The sequence below is a fragment of the Humulus lupulus genome, chromosome 6 (assembly GCF_963169125.1).
Source record: "Humulus lupulus chromosome 6, drHumLupu1.1, whole genome shotgun sequence".
Lineage (NCBI taxonomy): Eukaryota > Viridiplantae > Streptophyta > Magnoliopsida > Rosales > Cannabaceae > Humulus > Humulus lupulus.
The window spans coordinates 164,747,670-164,769,788 of record NC_084798.1 but is presented as its reverse complement, the minus strand read 5'-3'; positions in this window follow the sequence as shown (position 1 = coordinate 164,769,788).

Sequence of the window (22,119 nt, the reverse complement as noted above, 5' to 3'; positions counted from 1 at the left end):
TATCCAAAAAAGTCATAAGACAAGGGTATTTTTGGCCCACTGTCAAGGCAGACGTGTTCGATTATGTCAAGAGGTGTGATAAGTGCCAACATTTTAACTCAATCCCTCGAGCCCCACCTACCGAGCTTACCATGATAACCTCACCATGGCCATTTGCGATATGAGGAATCGACCTTATAGGCTCCTTACCGACAGGCAAAGGGGGGGTGAAGTATGCAGTGGTCGCAGTCGATTATTTACTAAATGGACTGAGGCGGAACCCCTGGCAACAATTACCTCGAAAAAAGTTATAGATTTTGTGGTAAAAAAAATCATCTACCGATACGGAATGCCTAGGAAGATAGTATCGGATAATGATACCCAGTTCGATAGTGATTTATTTACCCATTTCTGTGAAAAGAATGGGACAATAAAAAGCTTCTCCTCCGTTGCTCATCCCCAATCAAACGGCCAGGTCGAAGTAGTCAACAAAACCCTTAAAAGCTCGATGAAGAAGAGGTTGGAAGAGGCTAAAGGAAAATGGCCCGAGGAGTTACCCCAAGTTTTGTGGGCTTATTGAACCATAACTTGCACTTCCACAGGGCATACCCCTTTCTCCCTGGCATATGGATGTGAAGCCATGTTACCAATTGAGGTTGAAGTACCCACAATCCATAGTCATGTTTACGATCAAGCCTCGAACCAATCCCAGCTCTAAGAAAGTCTGGACCTTATTGAAGAGAAACGAGATGAAGCTCAACTGAAGAATGCAGCATATCAACAGCGAGCTACCCGATACTTCAATAAAAAGATTCGGAGTAAATAGCTTGAATTGGGAGACTTGGTATTGAGACGTGTATTCGTAGCTACAAAGGACCCGTCTGCTGGAGTACTCAGACCTAACTGGGAAGGACCTTACCAGATCGAGTCCATTATTTGACCTGGAGTATATAAATTGGCCAAATTAAACGGAGAATTGGTACCACGCGCTTGGAATGGCGATCATCTGCGACCTTACTATCAATAGTGTAGGAATGATGTTTCATTGTAACCAAGCATGTTTATTTTTAGAGAATTTTTATAAATAAAATGTTCGATTTTGATAAAAAAATCATTTTCTTTATTAAATTTTGTATTTTTTGCAAACTCTCTTAATTCAATAACCTATGGTCACACTCATAGGATATTAAGGGGGCATCAGTGGTATACAATGATACCATAAGTTTGAAAAAATAAATAACATAAAATAAAAATTTCTGGATGGTTAACCCGACATGAAAATGTTGTATACAGTAAAACTAGCAAACATGTCTGGATCATTAACCCAACATAAAGGTTATAAGTGTAAACGCGAGCCAAAGCAGTCTGGATATAACCAGATGTGCGAGCTAAGATAATCTGGACGTAACCAGATTATTTAAAAATAAAAGCGTCTGGATAAAACCAGATGCGCGAGCTAAGACAATCTGGACGTAACCAGATTATTTAAAAACTAAAAGCGTCAAGATAAAACCAAATACAGGAGCTAATATGATATGGACATAACCAGATTATCAAAATCACAAGTGTATGGATTACAAACCAAACACAACCTAAATAAGTTTGGAACAAACCAGCTAAAACTAATCGACAAAAGTTGGAGCATAAATAAACCTACTTCGAGCTAAGTCGAGATCAAGGCTGGAATATTTTGCAAAAAAAAAAATAGTTTCAACCTCACAACCTTAAGGAGCTACTCGAAGAAGAGGAAAAGTGACTAGAAAAAGCAAGATATAACTAAACTACCTATCTTACATGCCATATAAGTACTTTCGAGTGCATGGTAAAAGTAAGGTCCGACCTTGACAAATAACGAGATCAGGCATGGATATATCGAGCAAACTATGCATGAATGCATTGAAATTTGAGCTTAAATCCAACATATGTTTGTATGAATAAACAAACATAAAGGCAAACATTTAATGTAAGATGCTCAAAATATTTCGACCTAGAAATGTGAAGAAAAAATATTAAAGTAAAAGCCGAGCATAAAATTAAAGATATCAAATGTGAGTTTGAACAAACAAAAAATAGCTCTTATACGAGCTGTAAATTGTTTTTGCCCTGAGGGCATATATATATATAAAATATTACAAAAACATTCTTGGGACGCAGCCCATAGCCTCGTTTCTAAGAAGCAGGAGCATCCCCCACGGTGGCATCCGGCTTCTCCTTAGCCTTTTCAGCCTCCTCCTCAGCATCCTCTTCTTCCAATCGAGCTTGCCACCTCGCCAAGAACTCATCCTCGAGAGTATCCATGAAGCTTGTATTGAGGTCGGCATTGTTGGCCCAGATTCTGTACATGGCCATATCCACTGCGCGATCCGTCTTTTGCTTGAATTCCTCAAGGAGGCGAGCTTTTTCACCCTCAATTATGTCGAAGGTGGCCTTTTTCTCCTCCTCAAGCTTGGCATTTAGCTTCTCAAGCTCCTTGATTCTCGAGTTCTTCTCCTCAAGCTCAGCCTCCAACTTTGACTTGGTAACTTTAAGCTCGTTAGCGAGTTTGAGCTGGAGATTCTTCGACTCCTGAGCATAAGACATGCTCGAATGAACTTCATTGTTCAGCTTGTAGTTCAGCTAAGCAAATGCAGCAAGAGCCTACACACAAACAAATTGGGTTAGAAAATATACCAAGTAAAACCCAAACAAATAACAACAAAGTAAGAGAAAATTACCGAGGAGATGAGCTCGGTACCCTTGTCATAAAGAGCATTGGAGTCTCGCAAGTTGGTCAGGAACTGCCACTGAGGTGCCCCGAGATTGCTAAATCTTTGATCCACTCGAGACAGAACGTTCGAGACAAGAGTGCCTCTGTGGGTCCCCGCAACATTTTCGATAACATACTCATCAGAATGAGTCAAAATCTACAACAGGCGCTCCCGAGTGGGAACTGGCTTCTTCAGGGTTGGTGTAGTTTTCTGAGGAAGTTGGATGGTAGGAGGCAGAGGAAGAGCAACTTTGGCAGGTACCCTGACCTTAGGGTCTGCAGCAGCAGCTTGGCTTGGGCCCTGGGAGTCCGGAGGAGGAGGGGTCGTCTCAGTCCGTTTCAGGACCTTAGTGGGTCGTCCTGACTTCTATGACGCCTTTGGGCGCTTGCTTTGCTTGGCTCCCGAATGACAATTGAGCATGTTATCGAGGTCAGAGTCCATATCACCTGCATAAATGAGTCACACGTTAGTTAACGAGCTTAAAATACTAAAAAGAAACAAAGATTCAAGTGGCGTGAAACCTAATTGGAACTCTCCCCCGAGCTTGTGCTCGGCGACCAAGTAATCCCCTTATCTAGAGGAGGCTGGGGGAGTCCCTTCCCTATATGTGGAAGTTAGCCTCAAAAGATCTCTATAGTCGTTTGTCCCGTATTGAATGACTACCCCATCCCAAACTTCATTTAAACTATACATAGTTTGGAATCTCCCTAACCAACTATCAAACCTATGGACCCTCTCGTCTACCGAAAACCATACGTGGAAATTATCCCTGGAATCTGAGAATAGGATCAGGGTATCGAGTTTATGTTTTAGTAGGGAAGGAGACCACAAGGATGAGCTGAGGATGACTTTACCTCTGTCACTCGAGCTCGAAGCCTCGTCGTTTGCCTCATTTCTCGAGCACAGACTCTTGTTGCGATGAACTGGGGAGCAAGCCCTCGAGCTTGTTAACCTCTGTCTCAGGGGAAACTTATCAGTAGGGAGGGGTACGTGCTCCCACATGGTATATTTATAGTAAGCAACGTCATCCGTCGATTGATCCTGCTCCAGAAGGCCGCAAGCTCGAAGCTTATCTTCATGAAGAAGATAAGAGAGAGAATGCCTGCCATATGACAGTTGGAGAAAAGCTTTCTTGTGCTCCCTCATCGAGTCTGTGGGAGTGGGACGATGATAGTTGGTTGAAGAAATGGATACATGTCATTAGTTCGAGCCTAAACATTAATCGAGCAAGAAAAAGAAAGAAGGGTTATATGTACTTACAAATTCGTTGGAACGAATAAAATTTTGAAGGAGCCAGGCCATCTGTCCAGAAGAAGGCCAGCTTGAAGTTGGGGGGATGGTTGGGCATGTCCTCAAAGATTTTCTTCTCCTTGCGATAGCTCGATAGGTAGTAGAAGCCATCTCCTCCCCGAGCTCAGGAGGGGTTGCTTTTCAGGCAAAAGAGGTACAAGATCTCCCTTGGCAAAGGTCTTTCCCACTTTAATTTGTGGTACAATGACCTCAGGGCTGACAAGACCCTGTACGAATTGGTCTAGAGTTGGAAGGGCGTGAGCCTAACAAAATCCAAAAAATCCTTAAAAAGGATTTCAAGGGCAATAGAGCCCCTGCCTTCATATGCTCGCGACTCCAGGCCGTGAGCTTAAGTTTATTGTCGGGTCAACCATCGGTCGGGACGTAGCAGCTCCGTTCGTTTGAAGTAGGAGCTCGACATCTCAGAGAGGCAGATAGTCCTAAGTCATGGCGAGCAAGGATGTTGGAGATTTGTCCCAATGAAGTTACCGAGCTTCAGTAATGCTCGGCCTCGAAGAATTCCTCCTTGGAGGTAGGAATGGCAGCAGGTTGCGAGGTGGATGGACGGTTTGATGAATCTTCCATCAACAAAAAAGTAAGATCACCAGGCTTGTAAGCAATGGTTATTTTGAGCGTGGGGTCGAGAGTGACAAGTCTGAGCTCGGGGTTTGGGTCTAGATAGATTGTGACCCAGATTTTCCTCCTTTTTCTTTCCTCGACCTCGTCGATCTGACGCCGGAAGTGAGCTTGAATATCTTCTTGTTCACACCTCACTTTATGCTCGCGAATTAGCTGCTGGTTTTGAGTGAAAGGAGATTCTGGACATGGAGTTGTTGGAGAGTAAGGATTGCGAGCACTGACCCCCACAGTTTCTCAGAATTATGCAACATCTACCAAGAAAGAAAAGGGTGAGGGCCAGGCATACAAGAAATCAGAGTAAGTATTTAGGTGATACGAGCTCGAAGGCTCGAGATCACGGAATAAGCTCGATCAAGACCGAAGTCCCAAAAGAATAAATCGAATTTGAGGAAGAAACCTGAACTATTGAAAATTTTGGGCTTCGAGCGTGTATTCGACGCGAGGGAAGGAAAGTGTGGATTCATTTTAAGAATCCCGAATTTCAGGGGAAAAGTTGATGGTTACTAAAAAAGATGACAATTTTGGGAAACGTGCAATTTAAAACCCTAGTTCAATACCCTATTTCTTAGTCTACATGGTATATCGTCCATAGTCTAAATAAAAAAAGGGGGAAAACAAACATCTGTGCTTTTTACACTAAAATCTGGGTTTTAAAACCACAATTCCAGAGAATTTTGGGTCCAGATTTTCTACAGTATCAGCTAAACAATGTGGCTAAGACTACTAATTGCTACAAATATCCTTATAAAACTAGTCAAAAACTAGTAAATATGCTCACGGTGCAAAGAAAACATAAAAATGCATGAAGAAATAAAAGTATGAGGGTCAAGAACAGATACTTACACACAGAGGCTTATGGATACAGTGAAATTGACGACTGGAGGAGCGGTTGCAAGAATGATCTCACGGAGCCGAAAAGGCCAAGGTTGTTTTATCTTCTCGGTTTAGAGAACATGCAAAGAGGAAAAAAGAATTTTTGGCTCTGGTTTTTTCTTTCTCTCTAAAACTTAAAACGTAAAAGTGAAGAGGAGGAAGATGATACAGTTATATATATATGTGTGTCCCAAAATGAGGTCAAGGGTAGAGCTAATCTGTCTTTGGATGGATTTGGTATTTGATCAGACTGTCAGGTGCAAATGTAACAATGGTGGCAAAAAGCTGAAAGGTGAATAGACGTGGGCATGGTACAAAAGGTGAAGATGAAAGGTGAAGATGATACTTGAGTGCTCTGATTAAGCAACCCATGGATGACGTGTGTCCACACTCGAGTGTGGTAGGTGGCTCAATTTTTGAAAGTGGCAGTTCAAAAGTCTCCTTCTCATAGGATTCAAACTAATACTTTTGAGGGGGCAAAATCTTACACCCAGATTTTGAGGATGGAAATCTTGATCTCAAAATCCAGGTTCATAAGGCGTGAGCTCGAAATAAGCACAATCATCATGTGACCCACCAGTCAGATAGTTTCACTGTAAAAAAACGACCTCGTGAGCTCGAGCAATATGTAGCCTTGAAGGTACTCCGAGCTTATAAGGTGAACTTGCAACTCACGATGGCACTTGTATAAGTTTCTTAATGCATCTCTCGCCCTCAGACAAGATGATTCGAGCTTGAGAGGGGTGAGCTTGAAGGTGACGACTTCGTCAATGGTTACTTGTTGGGAGCATAGGCGAAGTGAGATGACGAGCTCGTGATAGACAAACGGTCCCGAAGACACATGGATCTGGTGTCTAAGCTCGTTGGCTATGTGTAAACGTATTTATTGTTATAAATTCCCTATGTTTAAGGGATCTAGTATAATTTGTTATTCAATCCCACATTTTATTGGATATTTCCGCGTACATAGTACTTAATGCATTTATTGGCATTATATTATTTGATTTACAGAATATCTTCCTGAAATATGTGGGAAGATATTTTGAAACCCTCTCTATAAATAGAGAGGGATAATTCATTTGTAAGGGATCGATATATTGAGATTTGGAGAGAAAACTCTAGACATTTTGCTTTCTGAAAGTTTCCAGATAACTCCAAAGAACTAATAATATAGACTCGTGGACTAGGCAGATTTTCACTGCTAAACCACGTAGAAAGACCTTGTCTACATTCTTTTATTTCACTTCCTCTGGTATATTTTTGTTTAATTGCTCTCCTTTCTTAAGTTGACAAAAAACGACGTCAACAGAAGGCAAGAATTTATTTAATGTGTTATTATATGATGATATGCATGATTAGGTGTGTTGTATTATTATATGACTGTATTTGCATATATGTGGACCATTTCCTATAAGAAAGGTATTTTCACAATTTTGACCCGTTGAGGGAGTATTTGTATATTATGTGCATGTATGTGATATATGGATGAGACCACATTATTATGTGGATATATTTGAGCTATTCGACATGAGACGATCCTAGGAAGCAAGTTAGCGGTTTAGTCATAACAGGGTTAATTACCGGGCTCGGGGTGAGCCTAGGGTTAATTTGGTGCTTAGTACATTACCGGGAATGAGCGGGTAATGGGAAATGATTTGATAATTATTTGAGGATATTGAGAGTAACGGGAATTGAGGGTCGTTAATTATGATTATCGGGGTAGGTGGTAGTGACAAAATTACCCTTGGGTGGCTTTGAGGGAGTAGATTGGCCCTAGGGGCATTTTAGTCATTTAGACTTAATAGATAGACTCAGCCAGGGGAAACCGTGGAATGAACCACAAAAAACAAGGATTTCTCTCTCTTCTCTCTCAATTATACTCTCTCTTTCTCTCAGTTTGATTTTTTTAAGTTTGGAGTTTAGGTGAATTGAAGCTAAGTTGAGCTAGGTTCTTGATTGGGTGAAGCTAGGGGATAATTCAGTGATTGAGGTAATGATTCTAAGTTTGAACTTTGAGTTTTCCTCTATTTTTAATGTTGTTTATAAGCTTGGAAGTTTGATTATGGAATTGGGTTTTTGATAGTGTTTTGAGGGTTTCTAAGCTTGGGTTTTGTTGTTGGATTAATGATAATGTTGTTGTGAGTTTTAATTTTGATTTTGGGATTGATTGGAAGTATTTTAGGCTGAGTTTGAATTGAAGAAAATGCAGGGGAGCTGGGTTCACGGGGTCAAGTCGCGGCTGAGTTCTTGGGCACCGTGACCTGAGCGAACCTTAGAGCATTGATGGGGCTTTGTCTACATGGTACGCCACGACCCTCAAGGGCAAGTCGTGGCCCACCCCTGGCACCCAGACAAGGGGCTGTCTGTCTGGGAGGCGTGCCGCGACCCTTGGGGTCAGGTCGCGGCCCGCCTGTTCTTTTTGAGCTAATGTTGGTTTTAAGAGCTGGTTTTCAAACTTTAAGGCTTGGGATTGAATCTACCATCAGATATGGTTTTGTTCGAGGTCCCGGGGGCTAGGACTTGGTCTGTGAACTTTTTATTACTCATTTTATTGATGGGATTTCATATTTGGTTATGATTAGGTTACCGCTAAGGGCCTAAGGTCAGGATCGTGCTCAAGGGTCGTTCTTAACTTATTTTACGCTCAAGCCTGAGTTAAGAAAACTGCACCCATTATGTGACATACATGATTGTTGATGAAGCATGTTGAGTGATCTAGATATGGATATCTGATGCATCATGAATGCTTGGTTGCATTGTTTACTTGAGAAATGCACTGACTTATTAGTCAGAAACGACCATAATGCTGAGCGCTGGTCATGAAGCTCTGACTTATTAGTTAGGAATGGCAATAGTGTTGAGTGCTAGTTGTATGGCATTGACTTGTGAGTCAAAAGCGGCAGTAGCGCAATGAGCGTTGGTCGATATGATTAGATCTAATCAACAGAGCATTATACGCTCGCCCGACCCCATGGTCGAAGAAAACCTAAGCGCTTGGCTAGTCTATGGCTAGTTACTCAGAGCTAGGGCTGAAAGGCCCATGTGACTTGATGGTCACATAGCTTAGGGAACAAGTCCCTATGATGACTTAATTGTCATCTATTCAGGGCGTATGACCCTAGAATGACTTCACAGTCATCTATTCAGAGCACAAGACCCTAGGATGAATCCACCGTCATCTATTCAGGGCACAGGACCCCAGGATAACTCCACGATCATTTGATTAGGGACGCGGGCCCCAAAATGATTTCATGATCATTTATTAATAATTATATACATGCAGTAATAAGTTTTCTTGATGAGCCTTGGCTCACGGGTGCTATGTGGTGCAGGTAAAGGGAAAGAAAAGCGTACCCAGCCTTGAGTGGAGAGCTTAGGTGGTGACGTGTACATATGTGGCCGCTTGACCACCATGACCAAGGTGTTTCAGGGGAACTAAGGTTTAACCCTATTTTTGCCGCTTAGGTTGGCGGATTGTAACTTTTGAATTGTAATGACCATTTTGGATTGTAAATAACTTTGTAAACACTTTTATGGGATCCCATGTACAGTTTAACATTTTTAATGAAATATCCATTCCTTTTTTACCAAAAATTTAACCCTGGCTGTTAATAACACTTAGATACACGTTTATGGCCTAAAGACTCGTTTAGCGAGTTAAGCACTATTTAAAGTATACAATGTGACAGTCCTGGCTACCCAGGACGGTACAATCAATTTATGAATTATATTAATAATTTTATTTATTAGTAAAAAAGTGGCATTGATATTATTGTATTTATCAAATGCATCATTTTATCTATAGTAAACATGAAACGTGACAATATGTTTGATAAGAATGATTGAATTTCAATAAATGTGACATTTAGTCTAGTAAAATTATAGAAAAAAAAATATTTTTATACAATTAATTTATTAAGTATATTATAATTTCATTTATTACTAAAAAAAGTGACATTAACATTATTGTATATATCAAATAAATATGTTTATAAATAGTATATATGAATTGTGACAATATGTTTAATAAGAATGTTGAATTTCAATACATATGATATTTAGTCTAGTAAAATTATAGAAAAATAAATATTTTTATACAATCAATTTATTAATTATATTGATAATTTTATTTATTAGTAAAAAAAAGCTTTAACATTTTTGTATAGAGCTCGACTATACATGGTCAAGATTTGTAAAAATTGTAATTTTGTTTAGTTTAAAGCTCGTTTGACATGAGTAAGGCTCGACTATACATGGTCGAGATTTGTAAAAATTGTAATTTTGTTTAGTTAGAGCTTGACTGGCATGAGTAGGGATCGATTGACATGAGTAGAGCTCAACTAACATGAGTAGACTTCGACTAACATAAGCTTCCAATTTAGAGCTTGTAACATCCCAAAACTCCTAATAAGGTTTAATACCTTGGTTAGTGTGCCAGAATGGCATAATTAGAATTATGTGATTATAATTGAGTATATATTTGATTATGTGAATTATATGAGTTATATTATGATATGTCTGCCTAAGGATGTTTATGTGTATTAAATGTGCATAAAGACCCACTTTTGTTAAAAATGGGCATTTTCATAATTTTGACCCGTTGATGGTAAAATTGTAATTTACTATGCTATGTGCTTGAGACCACATTATTATGTGGATATATTTGAGATACTCGACACGAGTCAATTCTGTTGAGCAATTTAGCATAAAAGTCACAACGGGGTTAAATACTCGGCACAGGTTGAGCTTAGGGGTATTTTGATAATTTGGCAAATTACCGAAGTTTATTGGTAATGGGAATTAATTTGATGAGTATTTGGTTTTGGTGGATTTAATTGGGAATATGTGGTGTAATTTGAGGATTAATGGGAGATTAGGCTAAAATGATTATTTTTCCCTTGGGCTTAGTCTTGAGGATTGAATGAAGGTGAGGGAAAATTGGTCATTTGATCAATTATTAAATAATATAAGCTAAGTTTTTGGCAGCCACGCTTTGGATAATCACCCTGCTTCTAAGTCTTCTTCTTCTTCTTCTTGGAGAACCTTCTTGTACACTAGGGAAAGCTTAACTCTTGGTCTTTGATTTTGTTTGGGGATTTTAGAAGAGGTTTTGGGCATCAAGGAAGGATTGGGAGCTGCCTAATCTTAACTCTAGCTAGGAATTTCGAATTCCATCACAGAGGTAAACCTCTTTTGTTTGTTCTTGAGTTATTTTGGGGTTTCTTGTCCAATCTTAGTAACTGGTGGTCCTAGGTATTTTGAGTAAGCATGTGGGGATTAAGGCATGCTAAGTGATAGTTTTTAAAACTTGAATTTGGTTTGAAACTGGAGATTTGAGGTTTGAATTTCAGATTTTGAAGCTTAAGTTGAGTTTGAAACTCAACAATGGTAAATCATGCTCAGTTGGGTTTTAAGTGTGTTTGTGTGTCAAATGATGTTGGGTTCATATTATCTAAGTGATATGAGGTGTTTTGAGATCAAAATCTGGTTGGGGAGGTTAGATTTTGGAGAAGTTAGGTCGAAGAAATTGCAGAAAACGGAACCCATAATTTTGGGTTCGCGTTGTAGCGCCCCTGTGCTATGCAGGGGAAAACATTTGGGAGCCTTTGTCTTGTCAGACACCCTTGCCCTATGGGGGTGGCACCCCTGCCCTATAACAAATTCAACATATGTCATTTTTAGGGCTTGGGAAGAGATTGAAGGCTTGGGGGATGATTCCACCACCCCATTTCGTGGAATTGGGGGTCCCGAGAGCATCAGATTGGTCTCGAATTTAGTAATTGGATTTAGTTCTTAACGTGAGTACCGTTTATGGTTATGACTAGGTATACCACAAGGCTCGAGAAAGGATCGTGCTAGGGGTCGTACCGTTATTCGTACAAGAACTGAGGTAAGAAAACTGGTATATGAACATAGAGCTAATTGGTTGATATGCTCATTAGCATCAAATTTATCTATGAATGTTTGGTATAATCTATATTTGGCCATCGTGTTGAACGTGGGGTCACTCGGCCATCGTATTGAGCATGGGGTTGGTTGGCAAGAATGTGGAACGCAAGTCGTAGAGGCGAGTTCAGTTGAGGATCCATTCCCCACTCGCCCGACATAAACTGTGAGTTGAATGCCTGAGTACGCATCTCTCTCGGTTGGGCTGTTCGGCATGGCTGCTTTCCTGAGCCATGTAAATGGTTCATATGAGTGAAATAGATCTATTTGTAAACTATGAAGCATGTTTACGTTTTATATGATTGGAATAAATGTACTTTGTATTTGTGAAGCATGTGTGTATTGCTTATAAATAGTTGAATTTGTATCATGCCATGTGGGGTTTTCTTGCTGGGTCTTGACTCACGGGTGCTCTATGGTGCAGGTGAGGGAAAGCTAGATGTCATCAGCCATGGGTTGGAGAGCTTTGAAGCAGCGCATACATATCTGTCTAGCTTAGCCGCCACGGTCGAGTAGTATGAGGGACTTAGGTTACCAATCTAATTTTTTCGCTTAGGTCGACTGTTTGTAATACTGTAATTGTAATTATGTTTTGATCAGACTTTTGGGGATCCCATGTAAAGTCTTTTACAATCTTAATGAAAAGTTAAATCTTTTTATCCAATTTTTTTTACTTCCTGGACCTTTATGTTACTTAAATTACACTTCTGACTCCAAATGATTCACTTATTGAGTTAAGCACTATTTTAACACACACCGTAACACCCTACTACTTTAGAGTCATTACCATGTGATTTATAAATGTGTCATTAGCTCACTAATTGAGGTTTTAGGTTGAAAAGTGTGATTGACTCGAGATAAATACTCATTTGACGAACGATAATTATAAAAGATTCAGACATTCATTAAATTCATAAAAGCTATACGTCGGGATCCCAAAATACTATTTAAAAAAAATGTATTACAATTAAAAAGTTAAGATATAGTCGACCTAAGTGACAAAACAGCCATTTACAGTAAATTCCTCAAAATGATTTCTGGTCGTGGTTGCCAGGTAGGCCGAACATGTACACACTGCTCCATGCTCTCCAAATCATGGTTGGCCGACCTTTCCCTTGCCTTACCTACACCATAGAGCATCCGTGAGCCGAAGCCCAGCAAGAAAACTCAACACATAGCATATCACAATTCAATCTAGTAATAAAAAGCTTAAACAGATATCAAATTAAACATATAGCGGCCTATGCCGTCCCAGGTGCTTTACCAGGCACTTGGTTCATGGTCTTCACCGTTTGGATGGGTACAACATCCTGAAAGGGTCTCGCCCTAGCGGCATGCATTCAACATGCTTAATGTTGATCTCGGCCTTAGTCATCCCCGACCTTCGTTGTCCCCGGCCTTCGCTGGCCCCGGCCTTCGCCGTTCATTCATAATCACACAAAAAATGGCATAACAACTACAAATATTCACACACATATTAAACACAAATAATAGGGTCATTCCCTACTCTATGGGCACAAACAATTTTCTTACTTGTGTCCTAAGCTGATTGTCTAGTGTGATCCTGAGTGCGATCCCCTAAACCCGAGCCTTGGCTGTAAAACCTAGTCACAACACATTAATAATAAACATCCATCAAGGCCTTAACCAATTAAAAACTTTGGAATAATATTCTAGCCTCTGGGACTCGAATTATACTAAACCAGGCAGTAGAATCCTATCGAGCCCTAACATTTGAGTTCCCGAGCTTAAAACCCTAATTTGGCCAAAAACCTCTGCTTGCGCCATGGCGCCCTCAGTTAGAGCTGCGACGCCCCAAAATTTAGGGTCGTGACCCTCTACAAGTCAGAGAGCCCAGCTCTCAATTTATCTGGACACGTGTCGCAACACGCCCTGCCTAGCGCCGCGGCGCTAAGGCGATTTAGCGAATCCCCTTAGGCCCCTGGGTTCATGCGGGTCGCAGTGCTCAAGAACAACGCCGTGATGCGACCCCTACTGCGATTTCGAAAATCACAAATCCTTCCCAATCCACCCAAACTTGATTCCTAACCCAATTTGACTATATAATTACACGACAAAGTCAAACTAAGTAATCAGTAACAACCCTTAGCTTCTAAAACACAACAATCACCTCTTAATATCCTAAAAACTCAGACCTAAGCTAATACCTATAACTCAGCCAAATACTTGAATCAAAACAGGATTTAAGCTTACCTTAACAATGATTTCGGCCCTCAGCTGTCTCAAACTTCTTCCTAGTTCATTTTCCCAAGTCCCCAGCCTCCAATCCTCAATTCCTCAGCTAATTTCCCAAGAGTTCCACCAAAGTCTTCAAGCCTTAGTGAGAGAGAGAGGAAAAACGTGGCAGAGAAAAAAAATAAGGGGCTGAAAGGCTAAGTGTACCTATCTCTATCCCAAACTTTCCCCCATGTATATCCCTTGGCACCTAAAATAACCAAAACACCCTTCCGCTAAATTCCAGCCCTTTAGTGCCGCTAAGGGAAAACCCGTCATTCACCATATCTTGTTAATTCTCGAGTAGTCCAATAAATCCCCAATTAATCTCGCCACACCCAAATAACCGCTAAATGACTACCTGTTACCCGGTAACCTTGAACACGTGCTATATTCCCAAAATACCCCTAGGCTCGCCCGAGCCGGATATTCGACCCCGTTGTGACTATTCCGCTCCCTAGAACTGTCTCGGATCACACATCAATACATCTCCACAATAATGTGATCTCAGTCATAACACACATAATTAACATTTATGCCCTCAATGGGCCAAAATTACAACTATGCCCTAATTAACAGAAACAGGCCAACATGAATATTTAATTCACCTAAACATGCATTTCTAATCATATAATCATTTAATTCGAGTAGTCACATGCTAATACACATAAATCACAATTAACCACGTAATACTACTTTTAAGCCAATTATTGCCCTCCTGGCACACTAATCAAGGCACTAAGCCTTATTAGCAAATTTGGGATGCTACAACTATCCCCTCCTCATAGAAATTTCGTCCTCGAAATTTACCTGAATAACTCAGGATATCGATCCCGCAAATCAGTCTCAAGCTCCCAAGTTGCCTCTTCCACTTTGCTGTTCCTCCACAACACTTTTACCAAGGCAATGGTCTTGTTCTGCAAGACTTTATCTTTTCAGTCTAGAATCTGAACCAACTTCTCCTCATAAGATAAATCTTGATCCAGCTCCAGGTTTTCATAACTCAGCACATGCGTAGAATCTGATACGTACTTCCGGAGCATGGACACATGAAACACATTGTGAACCCCTAACAAAGTTGGAGGCATAGCCAATCTGTAAGCTACCTCTCTAACCCGTTCCAGAATCTCAAAGGGGAAAACAAACCTAGGACTTAAATAGGCTTCAAGAGGTAAAAGTTCACGTTCTTGTATGTTAATATGTTTATATGTTATATATAAATATATTGTATATTTATATATATGTTGGATGATTAATAATATTTTATGTTAATGTTTCTATCTGGATGTTTTCTAGTTCATATAAACTGTTTATATGAATGATGAGAATTTTTTTTGTTACCAAAATGGGCCCACCATGCTCGTTCCGCTGCGTGCTCTGAATGTTTTTCCAACAATTGGTATCAGAGCAGGTCATTAGTCTATACATATTATTAATTTTTGTATGGGATTATATGCATTTTTATATTATATGTGATATATGTTTGAATGGATGGATGTTTATTTTCATGATGATAGATTCTTAAAGGTTGTTTATCATGGTATTTTTGGGTTTAGGATTTGTTCTTAAAATTTCTAGATGAAATATGTAAGCCATTTTGGGGCATAGGAATTTTGTAATTTATTATTATTTTTTAAATTATGCATAAAATTCGGTTTTGGCCCAAACCCGAGCCCCGAGTTGCTGCCTGCGCCAGCCTGTGCGCACCTGCCTCTGCACTCAACCAACGTGCGCCCCAGTCGCCCCGCGCCCAGCCAACGTGCGCCCTAGCCCGCACCCAGCCATGCACCCTGCCACACCCTTGGTACAACCTAGGGTTTGTTTGAAACAAACCCTAGTGTGTTGTTACCATAATTAAAATTTTAATTATTCATTTAATTAAAAATCAAAAATTGAATTAAAAGGTTTTAATTTGGAAATTTCTTTAATTGAAATAATGTTGATTATTTTCCCTAATTAAATTTTTTTAATTGTTATCTTCCATAATTAAAATTATTTTAATTAAAATGTCCAAAATTAAAATTATCTTGAATTTTAATTTATTAAAATTAAATTGTTTACTTTTATTTTCTAATTAAATTACCCAAATTCAAATTGGGCCTTAGAAACTTTTGGGTGTTAAAATCCAAAGTTTAATTATTTTAAAAGTTTGTTAAAATGATTAAAAAATTGTATAATTCAAAATGGATATGGAAAAAGGATGGCATTGACTCAACAAGACTACATCTCAATGTTGAAGATCAAAGTGCTCTTTATCAGGCCTTAGTTAGTCTAGGTTACATTTTCATGTATTTTTTGCAAGTGTTGTAATTTTTCTAGAAATACCCAAAAGTTATCATACCTGCTTTTATTTACTCATTATAAATGTTTGAATGTGATTAAAATATTTAATATTTTGTCATCCATTATAACATATCATTCATATACCCACACAGTCTGCAATTAGCATGCATTGCATTCGCATAGAAACATGCTATTAAGAACGTCCTATATATTTTTTGTTATATGTTTATATATGATAATTCATATAATAATAAATTTACTCTTAATTAGTTAAGATGGTAAATTAAATTAATGTTGTTTAATTTGTTGTTTTAGTGAAAAATATTTTATTAAAGAAAAAATAATTTTCACTTAATTAAAGAAAAAGTAGAATTAGAATTAAGGGCACAATTTTGTTTTGTTTTGCTTAATTGAATTAGTAATTATTAGAATATCATTTTGTAAAAATAATTAAATTTATTTTTACAACTAAATTAAAAAATATTGATTTTGTAAAAAATACATTTTTCCAAAATAGTGGGTGGGAGAGGGAGTTATGACAATAAGTCTCATGGTCTCCATTATTGGTTGAATACCGAGAGGCATAGGAAGGGCCTCGTGTCGCCTCCGTTTGCGACCTCCCTAAGGAAAGACTACTGAATATGTTTATTTTATCTCAAGGTTGACTTCTCTTATGAGAATATAAGTGATGTATTTCAAGTTTGACTGACCCTAAGGCACACTCTTGAGTTGAGTCATTGATTGAAAATAATGGGTTACACTCTAGAGGTGTGTCTAGGCTTTTGAGCACAACTAGTGCATCTTGACCAAACTAGCAGTAATTGATAAGTCAAAAGAGAAAAATGTGTTTTTAACTTTTTACTTATGAAATTGAGATATGTCTCAAAATTAATTTGGAGTTAGTCTGACCTACCCCAAGGCGGTCCATTAATTTTCAAATTAATTTATCGTGGATTAATATATATTTTTTTTGTATTTTTATGTATTGCATTCATGCATTATATTTACTTTTCCAAATAAAAATATGATATTTATTATATGTTTTAATTCATTATATTTTATTTCTTTATTTCTAGCAACAATGGTTAATTCTCTTAATTCTGATCAAGAACCTCAAAATGAGAAAGGACTAGTGAATCCTCGTGATGGCCACCTAAGTACTTTTCATTTAGACTTCAACAATCTAGATGTTTGGTACATAAACATACACATAATTCTGATGTGCCTCCAGATGAGTCATCAACTTTATCTGATTATGATAGTCATAAAAAAATAAGCGAATTGGATGAGATCTGATTATTTGGCTTGTCATTGCATACTAAAGACTGTACGTGACGATATTAAATCGAGATATTTGAACCTTAGATCTACATACGAGATATGAGAAAGGATCGAAAGAGATTCTTTTGATCACTTAAGAAGTTTGCAAGAAGAAAGGGTAAATATGATTTGCTCATCTCCTTTTAATATATTTTAATAGTTGATTCAAATTTTTTATGCCACCATATATTTGTCTTGTTTTCAGGAACGTATTATTCAAGAAAAGAAAAATAATGCATTAGAAAAACAAGAAAATGATTGCATATTGGTAGACCAAGAGATAAATGACATGGAAATTAGTTTTTTTTTTTTCATTTTCAACTTTGTATTAAGTCTTTTTTCGTTAAAGTAGTTCTAGAATTCGTTCTAGAAACTATGTTTTTAGATTCCTTTATTTGATGAATGAAAATGTTTAGTATTTCTTTTGAATAATAAATTAAGTTGTTATTTTTTAAATATACTTGCTCCACCTATTTCATCAATGAGTATAAATGATAATTATGAATTATTTATTATTGTGCAAATCATAGATTGAATAAGACATCTTATTCTAACCACAAATTAAGTGAAACATATATGTGAATTAATTTTTGAGATTGGCTTGTAATTAATTAGACACATGAAACAAATAAAAGATAGTATTTTATTGCAACCATTCAATGGTTCTCTCCCTGTTTATATAGTTTGTTAATTAAAGTTAACCAAAAGACTTTTCTCTAATAAAGTCTCAAAAATCACATAATCGTTTAGCTAATACATAGAAATGTATGTTGAACCTTTTAATGTTCAAAGCTAAAAGAAGTAATAAATAGTAAGTCAATATTGATTGACATTTATTTTAGATATGTTTAACTTTGATTGGATGCAAAGAAAATTTCTAGAAATTTTCATTCAACATTCAAAGTAAAGTCACTTAGGGACTTGTTTGATCTGATCAAAAGGAAGTCTAAAACTCAAATTTGGAATTCAAGTAATTTGCATGTGAACTTGGACTTCAAACCCAACTCACATACAACTAGATTGCTAAGCAAAATTAGTATTTTGAAAATGAAATATAATCATATTAGATAAGATTATATTCATCATGCGTAATCATTATTGTCTTTATTATTTTTATAATTTTAACACTTGTTATACTCTGTACATGTTTGATTGTACAACATCAAAGACTTAAAAGTTGGGATTCACAAGTTGTTATGTGAATAAATTGAAAATTTTCCATGGAGTCATTTAGTGAAACAGTTTAATAATCATAAAAGATTACAAAAGATTTTGTATCTCTTAAATGCTACTTTAATGAATCATGATTATTATAATCACTATATTTTCTACTTAAGTTGTACTAGAAATAAACTGCAAGTCAAGTAAGCAAGTTACTGATAATTAACAATGATGAAACCAAAGAATATCACAAAATTTGTAAAGCATTATTGTAGTGGGAGCGTTAGTTAGTAACTACTCCATTACAAATGTAAAGATAGTTAAATTGTGTGTAACACAATCTAACTATACTTCATTCACACACTAGCATATGGAATGAAAAAGTTTTTACAGAAAACAATGGTTGAAACACCATGAATCTAGAAATGGAATTTGGAATTCTATGTCATCTGGATTCTTGAACATCCAACTAAAGTTCATTGAACTTCATTTTGAAATAGGATATTCAAGATGAAGAGGAGAACAGAGGAAAGTATAGACTTTTCAAAGTTAGGTTAATAGCCTAAGGCTATGAATAGAAAGAAGAATTTATTACATGAATAAATATCTTCTACTGTAACCAAACTTAAATCTGTTTACATATTCTTATCCAATGCTCAATCCATAGATTATGAGATTAATTTAAATGGATGTCTAAGTAGTCTTTACTAAATGGCTGACATGACAAAATCATTTGAAGATCTCAACCAGAAAGATTCTGTTGTGATTCTTATTCTTAATATTGACTACATTATAATCATTGGAAATGATGCAAAGGAATTGTCAATAGAAAAGAATTGGTTAGTTGAACATTTCTAAATACTGGATTTAGAAAAGCCAAGAATGTTCTATACATGCAATTCTGTAGAGATTGAAAGAACAATCCTTTGGCACTGTCTCAAGCGACTTATATAGATAAGAAGCTTAAATACTTTAGTTTACAAAATCCAAGAAAGGCTTTTTTTCCCTTCCCGACCAGGAGGATGTATTATCTAAATACTAAATGTCCATATGCTCCCAATTGGAATTCTACATTCTTGCGCCTCGGATCAGAATAAATCTTTTGTCTACTCTATGATCCGAGCATCCGAGCTTTAATCTTCTCAATGGCCTCAGTGGTCCTCTATACGGTTTCAGGACCTAAGTATTTCCTCTCACCCATCTCATCCCAATGAGTGGGTATCTACACTTCCTACCATACAAAATCTCATATGGAGCCCCTTTAATGGTCAATTGATAGTTGTTGTTGTAGGAAAACTCTATCAAAGGTAGATACTTACTTCAGGACCCTTATAATTCCAACACACATGCCCGAAGCATGTCTTCCAGTATCTGAATCATCCTCTCAGACTGACCATCTATCTGAGGATGGTAAGATGTACTAAATTTCAATTGTGTACCAATAGCTTTCTGCAGACTACCCGAAAACTTGGAAGTAAAAGTGGGGTCCCGATCTGACACGATAGACTTCGGAGCCTCATGAAGATGTACTATTTCTTGCACATACAACTCAACGTACTGATCCACTGCAAAATTTGTCCTCATAGGAAAAAAGTGAGCTGACTTGGTGTACCAGTCCACAATCACCCACACTAAATCATTTTGACCCACTGTCCTGGGCAACCCAACCACGAAGTCCATGGTGATGTCGTCCCATTTCCACTCAGGGATATCCAAAGGCTGTAATAACCATGCTGGTCTCTAGTGCTCAGCTTTCACCTGTTGACACATTAGGCACTTAGCCACATAGTCAATCACATCTTTCTTCATCCTTGGCAACCAATACAAAGACTTAAGATCCTGATACATCTTCATGGTGCCTAGATGCAGTGAATAAGGTGTAGTGTGAGATTCATACATAATCTTTCATTAAATAACAGCGTCCATCGGAACACATATTTGATCTTTTATCTCAACACACCCATCTCAGAAAAAATGTAGTCCTTAGCCACTCCAGCAAGGACATCCCCTCTATGCTTCATTAACTGAGCATCATTCAACTGACCTTCCTTTATCTTTTCTATCAGAGTACACTGCAATGTGATGTTGGCTAGCTGGCCCGCCACCAACTTTATCCATGCTCTGGTCATATCCTCTGCCAATTCTCTGGATATCTGCTTTGAACTAAATAACTGTCTCGGACCTCTCCGACTCAAAGCATCTACCACCACATTGGCTTTCCCTGGATGATAAAGAATCTCTTAGTCATAATCTTTTACCAACTCCAGCCAACGCCTCTCTCTCATGTTTAAATCTTTCTATGTGAAGAAATACTTCAAACTCTTATGATCAATGTATATCTCACATTTCTCTCCATAAAAGATAGTTTTGCCTCACCTTCAGTGCAAATACCACCGCTGCTAACTCTAGATCATGTGTAGGGTATCACTGTTCATATTCTTTCAACTGTCGTGATGCATAAGAAATCACCTTCCCTGCCTACATAAGAACACAACCCAATCCCCACCTAGATGCATTGCAATAGACCACAAACTTTTCTTGATCCGATGGAAGACTCAATACCAGAGCAGTGTTCAATCGCCGCTTCAACTCCTCGAAGCTGTTCTCACACCTATCTGACCATACAAACTTTAGGTTCTTGCATGTCAACTCTGTCAGTGGTGTAGCAATCTTTGAGAACCTTTCAATGAAACACCGATACTACCCTGCCAACCTAAGAAAACTTCTGATCTCTGAAGCACTCCTTGGCCTTGGCCAATCTCTGACTGCCTCAATCTAGGCTAGATCCACCTTGATTACATCTTTACTAACAATGTGGCTGAGGAACGTCACCTGAGGTAACCAGAACTCGCATTTCTTAAACTTTGCATATAGTCTGTGCTCCCTTAACCTCTGTAATACCAACCAAAGATGCTGCTCGTGCTCTGCCTCTGACTGAGAATAAAGTAGGATGCCATCAATGAAGACTATCACAAATCAATATAGGTAGTCATTGTACACTCTGTTCAGCAAATCCATAAAATTTGTTGGGCATTGGTCAATCCAAATGACATGACTAAGAACTCATAATGCCCATACCTCATACGAAAGGCCATCTTCAGAATAATTTCCTCCTTCATCCTCAGCTGGTGATAACCAGATCGAAGATCAATCTTTGAGAACATTGTCTTGCCTTACAGTTGATCAAATAGGTCATCAATCATTGGCAGTGGATATTTGTTCTTGATGGTCAACTTGGTCATCTCTCTGTAGTCAATACACATCCTCAATGACCAATTCTTCTTCTTCACAAACAAAACTAGTGCACCCCACGATGAGAAGCTAGGCCGGATAAACCCCAAGTCAAGTAGTTCCTGTAACTGTACCTTCAACTCTTTCAGCTCTGCCAGAGCCATTATGTATGGTGCTCTGGACACCAATTTTGTACCAGGTGACAATTCAATAACAAACTCAATCTCTTGGTGTGGTGGCAATCCTAGTAAGTCCTCAGGGAACACATCTAAGAACCCACATACCAATCTACTCTCCTTTGGTCCAACAGGTACAACCTTGGTTGTATCCACCATACTAGCTAGGAACCCTATGCAACCACCTCACAATAGGTCTCTGGCTCTCAATGCTGATATGATAAGAATGCAAGGTCCAT